We start from the raw sequence: 12,579 nt of genomic DNA on the forward strand, positions 1-12,579 counted from the left end.
GATCTAGCAGTTTCTGAAAGGAGTATGTTTAAATGTGCTACTGTTAAGTATGAAAAGGGAAAAGTGAAAGCCCCTCAGTCGTGTCCAACTCTTTGAGACCCCACAGACTATAGAGTCCATGGAATTCTCCGGCCAGAATACTGGAGGGTGTAGCTGTTTCCTTGTCCAGGGGGATCTTCCCAACCCAGGGATCGAACCCAGGTCTCCTGCATCGCATACGGATTCTTTACCAGCTGAGCCACAAGGGAAGCCCAAGAATGCTGGAGTGGGTAGCCTATCCTTTCTCCAGCGGCTCTTCCTGACCCAGGAATCAAACCAGGGTCTCTGCATTGCAAGTGGATTCTTTACCAACTGAACTATCAGGGAAGCCCCCACTGTTAAGTATAGCTTTATTCATTTCCCCCCATAATTCTGTTTGTAGCTTTTATTTTAGCCTATCCAGTAAGGTACATATATATGTCCCTAGTTAGTTTCTTAGTCTATTGTTCTTTTATGCTACACTTTTACCCTTATGTTTTCACATTTTAATATCAATATTGCTATCACAACTTTGTCTAGATTGCATTTTACCATACATGTAATTTCAAATTTTCTTTATCTTTCAAATATGCCTTTTATATAAGCTCTATATGTGGGACATACTTTTATTCTGGAATATGACGCATTCTTTTTTTTTTTTAATGAAATTCAGTTCATTTATTTTTTTTTCCATTTATTTTTATTAGTTGGAGGCTAATTACTTTACAATACTGTAGTGGTTTTTTGCCATACATTGACATGAATCAGCCATGGATTTACATGTATTCCCCATCCCGATCCCCCCTCCTACCTCCCTCTCCACCCGATCCCTCTGGGTCTTCCCAATGCACCAGCCTCGAGCACTTGTCTAGAGAACAGCATTGAAACATGTATATTATCAAAGGACATACTTTTAAAATACATCTCTGAAACTGTCTGTTGTCCAATAAGCTAAATCCATTTGTATTTATTCTTAGTTTATGTTAAAATGTGTTTCCATTACTCTTTTCATCTTTTCAATTTACTGCACTTTTATTTTGCTTCTTTTTCTTTTTCTGCCCTTCAAAAAATAGATTAGGTTCTCTTCTTCTCACTTGAAGATTACATATTCTATCTTTATCATTCAATGGTTATGCCAAATTTATTAAAACCAATTGTTGTGTTTATTATTTAATTTCTTAAATGTTAATATCCACTTCATAAATTAAAAAATATATTTTTGCCTCCCTCTGGCCTCAACCATAAATTTGTTTTATATTACTAAGAATATGTTTTCTTAGGTTTTTTCCTTTTGAAACAACAATGAACTTTACTAAGTTACTAACTGCCCTAGGCAATTCAGGCTGCAATAGCAAATTACCAAATGTGAGTGATTTAAACAACAAACATGAATGTCTCACAATCCCAGAGGCCAGAATTCTGAGATCACGTTGCCAGCACAGATGAGTTCTGGTGAGAAGCCTCTTTTGGGATGCGAACGACCTCCTCCTCCTCCTTGTACCCTCACATAGAGGAACATGGCTGTTATAAAAATACTAACTGTATTCATGAGGAAGACTTCACCCTCATAACCTTCGTGCATGTTCAGTCACCAAATTGTGTCCCAGTCTTTGCAACACCATGGACTGTAGCCCGCAAGACTCCACTGTCCACGGGATTTTCCTGGCAAGAATTTTGGAGTGGGTTGCCATTTTCTTCTCCAAGGAATCTTCCCGACACAGAGATTGAACCTACATCTTCTGCACTGGCAGGCGGGTTCTTTATTGCTGAACCACTAGGAAAGCCCATAACTTTATCTAATCTTAATTATCTCCTTCAAGCCTCACCTCCTAATACCATGACATTGGGGAGGGAGTAAGATTCGAACAGATGAATGTTGGGGCAACACATTCAATCTGTAATGCTTACTCTTATCCCACATAGCTCATCACTTTCTTCTGGATTTATAAGATCTTTGTTTAGTAAACCTTCTGAAGACATATATGCCTCAGGATATCTTTCTTACATTCTCTTACTTAAATAATGGTTTGCCTGGATATAGAATTCACTACCTCAAACATATAAAATTACTCCATCGTCTTGCATACACTTTGCATTCATTCACTCCTTACACAGACTATGAGCTAGTGATTATCATCACAGTGACAGCTCAGGAATCAGATGAGCAGAGGCAGAATCACTGGATCGGCTCACAGAAGTGCTGAGGACCCTCAGATCGACAGACCTCCAAAGACTATTTTCTTAACCATTCAACTGCCAGGCCAACAGGTTTTTCCCCTCAGTTTAAATCACTCCAACAAAATGTGACTTAGAATAAAAATATCTGGTCACTTGGGGACACAAACCCTGAGAGTGTATTTATAATTCAGGAAGAGGAGGCGGGGGAGGCAGTCTCTCTTAACCATGGTAAGCAATCTGTTCAGTCCCTAGAGGATGAAGTTTGATTTTCTTTTTATCTGGCTTTTATGTTCAAGGAATATAAATGTCAGGAATCAAGCATTCCCTCTGGATGGTAGAGTAATAAATAACTTTCCTACCATTTTGCACAGATGCTGTGACTAAATTGAGACCAAGAAAGATGCAGACAAGTATAGCAACAAACTGATGATGAATTTATTTTTAAGAGCAACTGTTAAATTAGAAAGACTTGTCAAATAAAAATGAAAAAGGAGGAGGAAGTCATTTGGGCACCAATTCTAAGAAATTCAAAGGAGATTCAGAGCTAGAGTAAATGAGCAATCCACTCAGCCCACGAGAGGTGAAATCATCATTTTCCAGATTTAAACAAAATTCTGAATGTTTTGAGGCATAAAGAAGAATTTTACACCTTGAAAGGCTTAACATATTACTAGGACTAGAAAAGAAATATTTCTGAAATAATAAGAACTTTATATTCTAAATAAAATATAATATTAAGAATAATGTCACTCATCTGTCTTTGGGGAACCTCAAACTTTAAATCAAGATATGAGTATTTACCCTAAATTGATTCAGTTTTATTAGTTTAGCAAATATTTTGAACCACACCAACACAGTAATACCACTCCTGGGTATCTATTCTAAGTGAAGAATACAGAATCGTTCAACAGCAAAAAATGTTCAATATAGCACTATTTTGTAATAAGAATATATCAGAAATGAAACCTAAATAAAGGAAAGCAGTAATTTTTTGAGTAACAATTATTTGTTAGTCATTATCTGGGTACTTTACTTATGTTATATTTAACAGTAATAATTTAGGTATTCTTTTCCTAGTGAGGAAATGAGCAAAGACATTGTTACCTGTGAAAGGCTAAGCACATGGTTAAGAAAAGAGGAAAGTTTAACCTAAGTGATGGTGAATGGAATAATATTTAGTTATGTACATTGATTTAATGTTTTCCGTATAACCATTAAGACTAACAGGTATTAAAAACCATCGAGCAAGATGGAAAATATATAAAATTTAGGTAAGTACACACACACATGTAATTGCCTCTCTGCTAAAATTATATACATAAAATTATATTTATGGACAGGGAATGAAAAGAACATGAGGAAATCTGATACTTTAGTTAAAGTACTGGCATTGGGAATGACTCTCCTTAATTTTAAAATATCCACAGTTCATTCATTCATTGAAGAAATACTTACTGAATACCTGCAATGAGCAAAATGCAGCCCTTGTCCTCATGGAGATTACATTCTAGTAAGGGAGACAAATAATAGATACAGTACATAAATTCAGTTAGTGACAAATGATAGGAAGAAAACAAAGAGGAGTGTATAGACTGAGGGGGATAAGCATGATCCTTTGGAAACAGTGGCTAAGGAAGGCTTCCTTGATGAGATGATATTTGTACAGTGAAGGGAGAGTAAGCCACATGCAGGTATGGGTGGGCACTGCACTCAGGGGAAGTAGCATGTGCAAAGACCCTGAAGCTAAAATTGGATACAACACAGACATTTTAAAGATGTGGGGGAAGTTCATGTAGTCATGTTAAATAGAAACAGTATGAAGAGAGAAGCCTACAAAATATGCCTATAATCTGAAAAAACAGAACCCAAATAAGATATTTTTAAAAAGTACAATATACCAATGATGAGTTACCTTGGTATAAATATAATCTTTGAGGGCAGGAACTCCAAACCCAAACTGCCTGGGTTTAAATATCAGTTTTGTGACCTTAGGGAATTCACATAGCTTCTCTGTGCCTTGCCTGTAAGGTAGGGGTAAAAATCATAGTATTCCATAAGTACTACAGTGCTGTTAAGAGATATGATATGCAGAATATACCCATAATGCCCATGTTCCAAACTCTAAAAACTGTATGTTACCTTACACAGCAAAGGGAAAATTAAATTGCAGATGGAACCAAGGTTGCTAACCACTGACCTTAAAATAGGGAGATTATGAAGAATTATCTAGTGGGCCCAAGAAAATCACAAGGGTCACTGCAAGTGGAAGAGGGAAGTAGAAGAAGGGAGTCAGAGGAAGAGATGTGACAACATAAGCAGTGGCAGACGGATGCTGTGATGCTGGCTTTGATGATGGAGGGAGGGACCCTGAACCAGTGAATGTGGGAAGCTTCCAGAAGCTGGGGGAGAAAAGGAAGCATTCTTTCTTAGAGCCTTTGGGGGGAGATGAAGCCCTACCAACACCTTGACTCTAACCCAGTGGAGTTATGTTGTAATTTTGAACACCAGAACTGTAATATAAATTTGTGTTGTTTTAATGCACCAAACTTGTGGTAATTTGTTGTTGCAATAATAGAAAACTAATACAGGAGGGTGAAGTGAGCCTTTATGAGTAAAATATTCAGGACAATCCCTCTTACATGGTGAACATTGGACAAATTATTATAAATATTTGCCTTGTGTTTTCTATCACATTTTCCATAAGCAATATGTATGTATTGATTAAACATTTACCTTAAAATAACTGGGAAAGACTACTAAAAGGAGAGTGTTATCATAAGAATTACCAATTAACAGACGAAAAGGAAGGTTTTAACTGAAAGAGAACACAATTCAAATATAAATAAGAAGGAAACAGGAAAAAAAAATGTTCCCTAAATTAAAATAACTTTTATTTGATCCATTCTTCACTTGCTAACAAAATACTGACAAGCTGCTGTGGCTGGAATAGATTAAAAGAAGTTTCATTTTGGATATGTGATTTATAGACTATGAGGAAAACAGTGAATCCATCTAGAATCCAGATGTGGGTCAGTAATCTTAAGGCGTGGAGTCTAGTAAGTTCCTTTACAGACAAGGATCATAAAAGCTTGGAATTTCACTCCTAGTAAAAGCCTCTAGGAATTTGTGAATTTCATTTTCATTCCAAAAGAAAAGTGAAAAATCAAATTGTATCAAGTCAACTAAGAACACCTCCTCCCTTAATTCTTGGCTTGATCAGATCTCCAAGGGACTCAAAAATTCAATTCCATCCAAACACTTAGCAAGCATCTCCCATAGTACGGTCAGACCCTGTGTTAAGTAACATTGAACTTAAATACAGACAAAACATAATCTATAATGTTATAGTTGAAAAAAACCTGACCTCATTATTTTTAAAAGTTGGAACACACCGCCCATGCTCAAATTTTACTTAAAAATATTTCTTGAATGTCTTTCTGAATATATTTAGATACTATTGAAATACTTTCAAACAGACTACATAGTTTTTGAAATAATTTGTAATACAGGAATAAGGAACTTTATAGCTTTTCTACTTTACTACTTTGGAATTCTTTTCAGATATCTCATCATTAGATGTTTGGCTAAAAAGTCAGAATATTTACAATTCTGTAAGAATTATATAACAAGATGTTTGTCAAAATGTTAGATTTTAGAACAGGATTTTATCTTTTTTAATTTAATTTTAAAATTCTTATTGATTAAAATAATGCACAAAAAAGCAGATATCTTCCCATTCTTTCCTATTTCCAATTTCCCAGAAGCAACCACTTTCAATATTTTTGACAGTTTATCCTGGTGTTTATTTCCATGTTTTAAAATAGCTTCTTTACACTGCTCTGTTATGATTTTATAAAAATGTAAGTGATATTTATTGATTCCTACTAGTAAGATGAGACTTTTAACTCTCATAGCCACTTCCTTCATTCCCTCACACACAACTATATAATCTTCATCTTTTTCTATTCCTCTAAAAGAGCTATATCACCCTTCTTCAAGTTAATCAATGTTTATTGTTTACATTTTATGTAAAAGTAATGCACAGTAGACCCATATAGTGTGTTACAGTTTCATTTCCTACCGTCTATAATATTGTCCTCCCTGGAATTAGTGCTTTCTTCACTTAGTCCAGCTGTTTCATTTGCTATATAACTGTCACAAATTCATTCCTCAGTTCTGACAGAGCTGGATTCCAGCACAGCAGGAAACCCATAAGACTCACTGTTTGTTGTTGTCATCGTTCCTTGCACACATCACTGCTGGAGTTCTCTGTCCTGCTCTGAACTGGACTCCAGAGGTCTACCACACATTAATTGTCCTAAGACTTCTGGTCATCCTGGGAATAGCTTTCACCCTGTTCCTGTGTCATAGCCTTGTTTTCAGGACACCTTCCTGCTTCTCTCTTGTGTAAAGCAAAGCACATATTTTAGGAGCTCCCTAAAAAGGGTGCTTGAGGCCAAAAACAATTTTTAAACTTATTTTGTATTGGAGTACAGCCGATCAACAATGTTGTGATACTTCCAGGTGAGCAGTGAAGGGACTCAACCATACACACACATGTACCCATTCTCCCCCAGACTCCCCTCCCATCTAGCCTGCCACATCACAATGAGCAGAGTTTCGTGTGTTATATGGTAGGTCCTTATCGGTTATCCATTTTAAATATAGCATGGTGTCCATGTCCATCCCAAATGCCCCCAATCCTTTCCCTGGCAACTATAAGCTTGTTTTCTAAATCTGTGAGTCTGTTTCTTTTTCATAAATAAGTTCATTTGTATAATTTCTTTTTAGATTCCGCATATAAGGGACGTCATACAATATCTCTCCTCCTCTGTCTGACATTTCACTCAGTATGACATTTCCTATGTCCATCCATGTTGCTGCAAATGACATTATTTCATTGCTTTTAGTATGTATGTGAATGGATACATACTAATATGTATGTGATGGAATATTACCACATACATATTAAGCCACATCTTTGTCCATTCTTCTGTCGATAGACAAGAACTTTCAGGTCTTTCTTCTACCTTGATGCTTGTTTGTTAGTTCAGCTGGATATAGAATTACGTTTTGTAACTTCATTGCCTCTAGGAATGGTTTTCTAGCATATTGTTTTCAGAAATCTGTTATTTTGATTCCCAACTCTTTGTATGTAACCTATTTTCCCACTTCTCTAGAAGCTTTTACAATTCTCTTATCTCTAGTGTTCTAAAATTTTTATGATGATTTGCCTTGTTTTAACTTTAGTTTTTATTTTTTGTCACCCATTTTGCTGCCCAGTCATTTGGCCTTTTTTTAATTCCTATATTACGGAAATTATTTTTAAAATAGGTATTTAATGTTTTTTTTTTTTTTAATTTTGTCTGGTCCCTCTTTTTGGAATTTCTATTTCTCGTAGCTTTTGGAACTCATCTACAGATCCTTTAATTTTTTTGTCTTTCAGTTCAGTTCAGTTCAGTCACTCAGTTGTGTCCAACTCTTTGTGACCCCATGAATCGCAGCACGCCAAGTCTCCCTGTCCATCACCAACTCCCGGTGTTTACTCAAACTCATGTCCATTGAGTCAGTGATGCCATCCAGCCATCTCATTTCTTGTCTTTAGGGAGATATATTCTGAAACACTTTCTCAATGTATTTTCTAAGCCTCCTCCTGAATTATTAATTTCTGTTATCACATTTTAATATACAAGATCTTTCTTTTTAAAGCAATTATTCTTTTTCATGTATACACCTTCTTCTCTTGTATTTCTGAGAATATTAAAAGTATCTCTGTTTGTTCAGCTCGTTGTTAAAAGTCATCCCTCAAATATCTGTTGATTTGTAGGTGCCTTGTTAGAGTTTAAATGCCACAGTGTGGGACTGGTTCACTAGCGGGCTTCACTGCAAGATGATCCAGGGACACACTGTCTTTTTTTTTTTAATCTATATTACTTTCTTTTTTCTTTCTTTTTTTTTTTTTTCAAACTGTAAACCTTGTTTTGGTATATAGCTGATTAACATACAATGTTGTGGTAGTTTCAGGTGAACAATGAAGAGGCACAACCATATATATACGTGCACCAATTCTCCCCCCAAAACTCCTCCCATCCCAGATGGAACATAACATTGAGTAGAGTTCCATGTGCCATACAATAGGTACTTGTTGGTTATCCATTTTTAATATAGCAGTGTATATGTGACCATCCCAAACTCCCTAACTATCCCTTCCCACCAGCAACCATAAGTTCGTTTTCTAGTCTGTGAATCTTTGTTTTATAAGTTCATTTGTATCATTTACTTTTAGATTCTACATAAAAGGGATGTCATACGATACTTCTCCTTCTCTGTCTGACTTACTTCACTCAAGTCCATAGAGGAATGGATAAAGAAGAAGATTTACATATACACAATGGCACATATACATGATGAAATACTACTCAGCCATTCAGTTCAGTTCAGTCGCTCAGTCATGTCTGACTCTTTGTGACCCCATGAACCACAGCATGCCAGGCCTCCCTGTCTATCACCAACTCTCAGAGTCTACCCAAACCAATGTCCACTGAGTTGGCGAGCCATTAAAAATAATGAAATAATGTCATTTGCAGCAATATGGATGGACCTAGAGAGTGTCATATTGAGTGAAATAAGATACAGTTGTCTTCCTAAGGATTTGCAAAAGTAGTCTCTATAGCACTTTACCCGTGGGCAGGTTACATTTGCCACATAAAAAAATCTTCCAGTGCCATGGTTTAGGATTAGCTTACAAGCTTCACTACTAATATTGGGAAGCTGAATAGAGTTGGTTGTTGGAGGTCTTGCTTCTAGAATGCAGATCTCCACCTAACATCCTGCTTTAAGTAAAGTGCCTCTATTATACCTCAGTTGTGTGTAGCCTCTCCAAATTGGAGCCTGTGTGATTCATCCTCTCTAAACAGTAAACCTCAATCTGTTGACCAAAGCAGCAGTATCTTCAGCTGCTCTCAGGAGGAAGATATGGGATCCTAGTTGTTAATAAAGACAAAGAGTTTCTACTATTCTGTTTGTTAATAGTGCCCTGTCCTGCATATCCTACTTTTCTGGGTACTTGTGACCCCAAATTCCTGAGCCTCTCAAGTTCTATAGGATGCATCACTTTGCCTTTTACTGTTTTTCTACACCACAGGATTTTATTTCAGATTTTTCATGTCACTTAAGTCAGTTATTTCTAATTCCTTCTAATTCCTTCTTTCAAAAATTTTGAAATGAGTTATCTTATATAAATCCATGTCTTTATGTCCTTGTAAGTATATGCCCCTTTTCAAAACTCTCTTTTATTGTCATTCTAGTAAAACTTGGGAAAGAAGCAAAGGTAAATACATATGTTTGTGCTGTCATGTTTACCTGAAATAGCCTCTTTTTTCCCCTTTTTTTGGAGGGCTGTACCATGGCATGTGGGATTTTAGTTCCTGAGTCAGGGATCAAACCAATACTCATGCAGTGGAAGTGCAGAGTTTTAACCACTGGACCACCAGGGAAGTCCCTGATACAATATCTTTCATTTTATAATATAACTCAATATTTTTTTAATTTTCATTATTTTACTTTGAAATTTTTTAAGTATGAGGCTATTTCTTAAAGAACTATACATAATTGCAAGCAGAGACATTCTTAAACACATGTCTTCTTAATTTTCAACATATAGTAGCTATAAGCATAGAAAAGTAGAAATAAATAGACTTGGAATAAAGTCATGGCTAAGTCACTTATTGTTTGTGTCATCTCAGGCAAGTCATTTGACTTCTTTAGATTTTAGCTTCATTTTCTGTAGAATGGTAGTTTTAATTATATTTATTTCATAGTAAGGGTTAAAAGAGATAATTCATATGTGGCATTAATACCTTTGCAAAGGTGTTCGCTATTCCCAGATGGTATTGCAGGCCATACTAGGAATCTTGGCTTTTTCCTGAGGCTAACAATTTATTTTTCAGCAGAATGGTATGATGATTACATTTGTGTTTTTGAAAGAACCCTCTGGGTTGTGACACAGAGAAAAGATGTAAGGGTAAAGATTGCAGGAAAAAATTGAAAAGTTGCTTTAGTATCTCATTCTCAAGAGAGAAACTGGAATCAAAATAATAAAATCAGAAACAGATAGAGGTGAATGACAGGGACATTGAGGAGGGAAATTTGATAGAACATGGCAACTGTTTAAATATTAGGAAAAAAGGAATCGAGAGTGTCTGTTAGTCTCAAGCTTGGGAAGCTGGAAGAATGGTGAGGAAACAAGATGACAGGCAGGATGAAAGGAAGTTTTACACTTTAGAATCATCATGTTTGAGGATACTCAGATATATTTAGTGACCATGTCAATTAGTTGGAGATTTAGGCCTATAGATTGAAATAAAGACCTGGAATAGGGTGCTCAAATTATATTCTAAACTTTATTCAAATAATAAAGGAGCTGAAAGTCATGACACTGTTTGTGGAATACCAAAAATGGCAAAAATTAAGCCTACTCCCAAAATAAGGAGTTTTTAAAAATGAAATAGCTACATGCATATATGATATTAAATGAGTAGTATCAGACACAAAGACATACATGAGAGAAAAACGGATTATTCTACTCACTGTTATTTAGTCGCTAAGTCTAAACTCTTTTACAACGCTCTGGACTATAGCCCCCCAGGCTTCTCTATCCATAGAATTTCCCAGACAAGAATACAGGAGTGGGTTGCCATTTCCTCCTCCAGGGGATCTTCCTGACCCAGGTATCGAACCCAAGTGTCCTGCATTGACAGGCAGATTCTTTACCACTGAACCACCAGAGAAGCCCATTCTACTCATTAGCTTCATTTTTTTTTTTTTTTTCATGAAATCTGGGAAAAGTTCAACATTGTTTGACTCTAACTATGACATGAGTTCATATAAGACCACTATACTAAAAGTATTTGAATGCTAATATAGAAGAACTTCCCTTTAATAATAATAAAAAAATCCTTTCTGTAAACATGCCTACGGATGTTTCCAAATGGCTGGAGATAACATCTTATCTTCTGCGCACCTAAAAAAACAGCATCACTGGGTTTGTTTATCTCAGTGGTCTATATTTACTAATTCTAAAAGCATTCAACCCAACTAATGCCTCTTCTGAACTCTAGTTTCAAAAATTTTAAATTGCAACATATTAATACATTTTTCCAAAGAAGACATACAAATGGCCAATGAGTACATGAAAAGGTGTTCACCACTCATCATTAGGGAAATGAAAATGAAAGCCACAATGAAATATCACCTCATACCTGTTAGGATGGCTCTTATAAAAAAGACAAGCGATAACAAATGTTGACAAGGATGTGGAGAAAAGGAACCTTTGAACAGAGTTTTGGGGGATGTAAACTGGCACAGCTATTACAGAAAAGGTATAGTGGTTTCTCAAATTAAAAATTGAACTATTATGGTCAGAAATCCCTGTCTTGGATGCATATCCAAAGGAATTAAGATCAGGATTTCAAAGACCTATCTGCATACCCATATTTATTGCAGCATTTTTCACAATAGCCAAAATATGGAAACAACTTATGTATCCTTCAGCAGATAAATATATAAAGAAAATGTGGTATATATTTCTAATGAGATATTATTCAACCATAAAAGAGAAGGAAATCTTACTGTTTGCAACAACAAGGATGAAACTAGAGGGCATTATGCTGAGTGAAGTAAGTCAGACAGAGAAACACAATTAATGTGCGGTATCACTTATATGTGAAATCTGAAAAACAAGCCAATTTTATAGAAACAAAGAATAGAATAGCAGTTCCAGGGGCTGAAAAGGGGGTAACTAGGGTGATATAGATCAAAGACAGACATTTTCAGTTATAAGAAGAAAAAGTGTTGAGGAGACAATGTACAACATGATAACTATAGTTGATAATATATTTTATGTGGAAAGTCACTGAGTAGCTCTGAAGCATTCTCACCACATAAAAAATAGAGTTAACTATGTGAGGTGATAGATGTGTTAAGCATCTTGATCTTGGTGATCATGCTACAATGTCTATGTATATTAATTCATAATATTAGTTTTATTGTGAATTATTCTCCACTAAAGATTAGCATGGCCCCTGTGCAAGGAAGACACACAAATTCGTGAAGCGTTCCACATTCGTGAAGACCCTGATGCTGGGAGGGATTGGGGGCAGGAGGAGAAGGGGACAACAGAGGATGAGATGGCTGGATGGCGTCACCAACTCAATGGACATGAGTTTGAGTAAACTCCGGGAGTTGGTGATGGACAGGGAGGCCTGACGTGCTGCGATTCACGGGGTCGCAAAGAGTTGGACACGACAGAGCGACTGAACTGACTGACTGAAAGTTTAAAAGAAAAAAGATTACTTCAAAAAGAAAGATCCATGGCTAATTCAT

The 12,579-nt window shown here is 36.0% G+C and overlaps 1 non-coding gene across 1 annotated transcript; it reads left to right on the forward strand.

The window, feature by feature from the left end:
- The first annotated feature begins 12,218 nt into the window (after positions 1-12,218).
- On the forward strand, positions 12,219-12,323 carry LOC133064823 (U6 spliceosomal RNA). Its single transcript, XR_009694729.1, has one exon. It is a non-coding gene; the product is annotated as a U6 spliceosomal RNA (small nuclear RNA).
- The last annotated feature ends 256 nt before the right edge of the window (positions 12,324-12,579 follow it).

This window comes from Dama dama, chromosome 1, assembly GCF_033118175.1.
Source record: "Dama dama isolate Ldn47 chromosome 1, ASM3311817v1, whole genome shotgun sequence".
NCBI classification, from domain to species: Eukaryota; Metazoa; Chordata; class Mammalia; order Artiodactyla; family Cervidae; genus Dama; species Dama dama.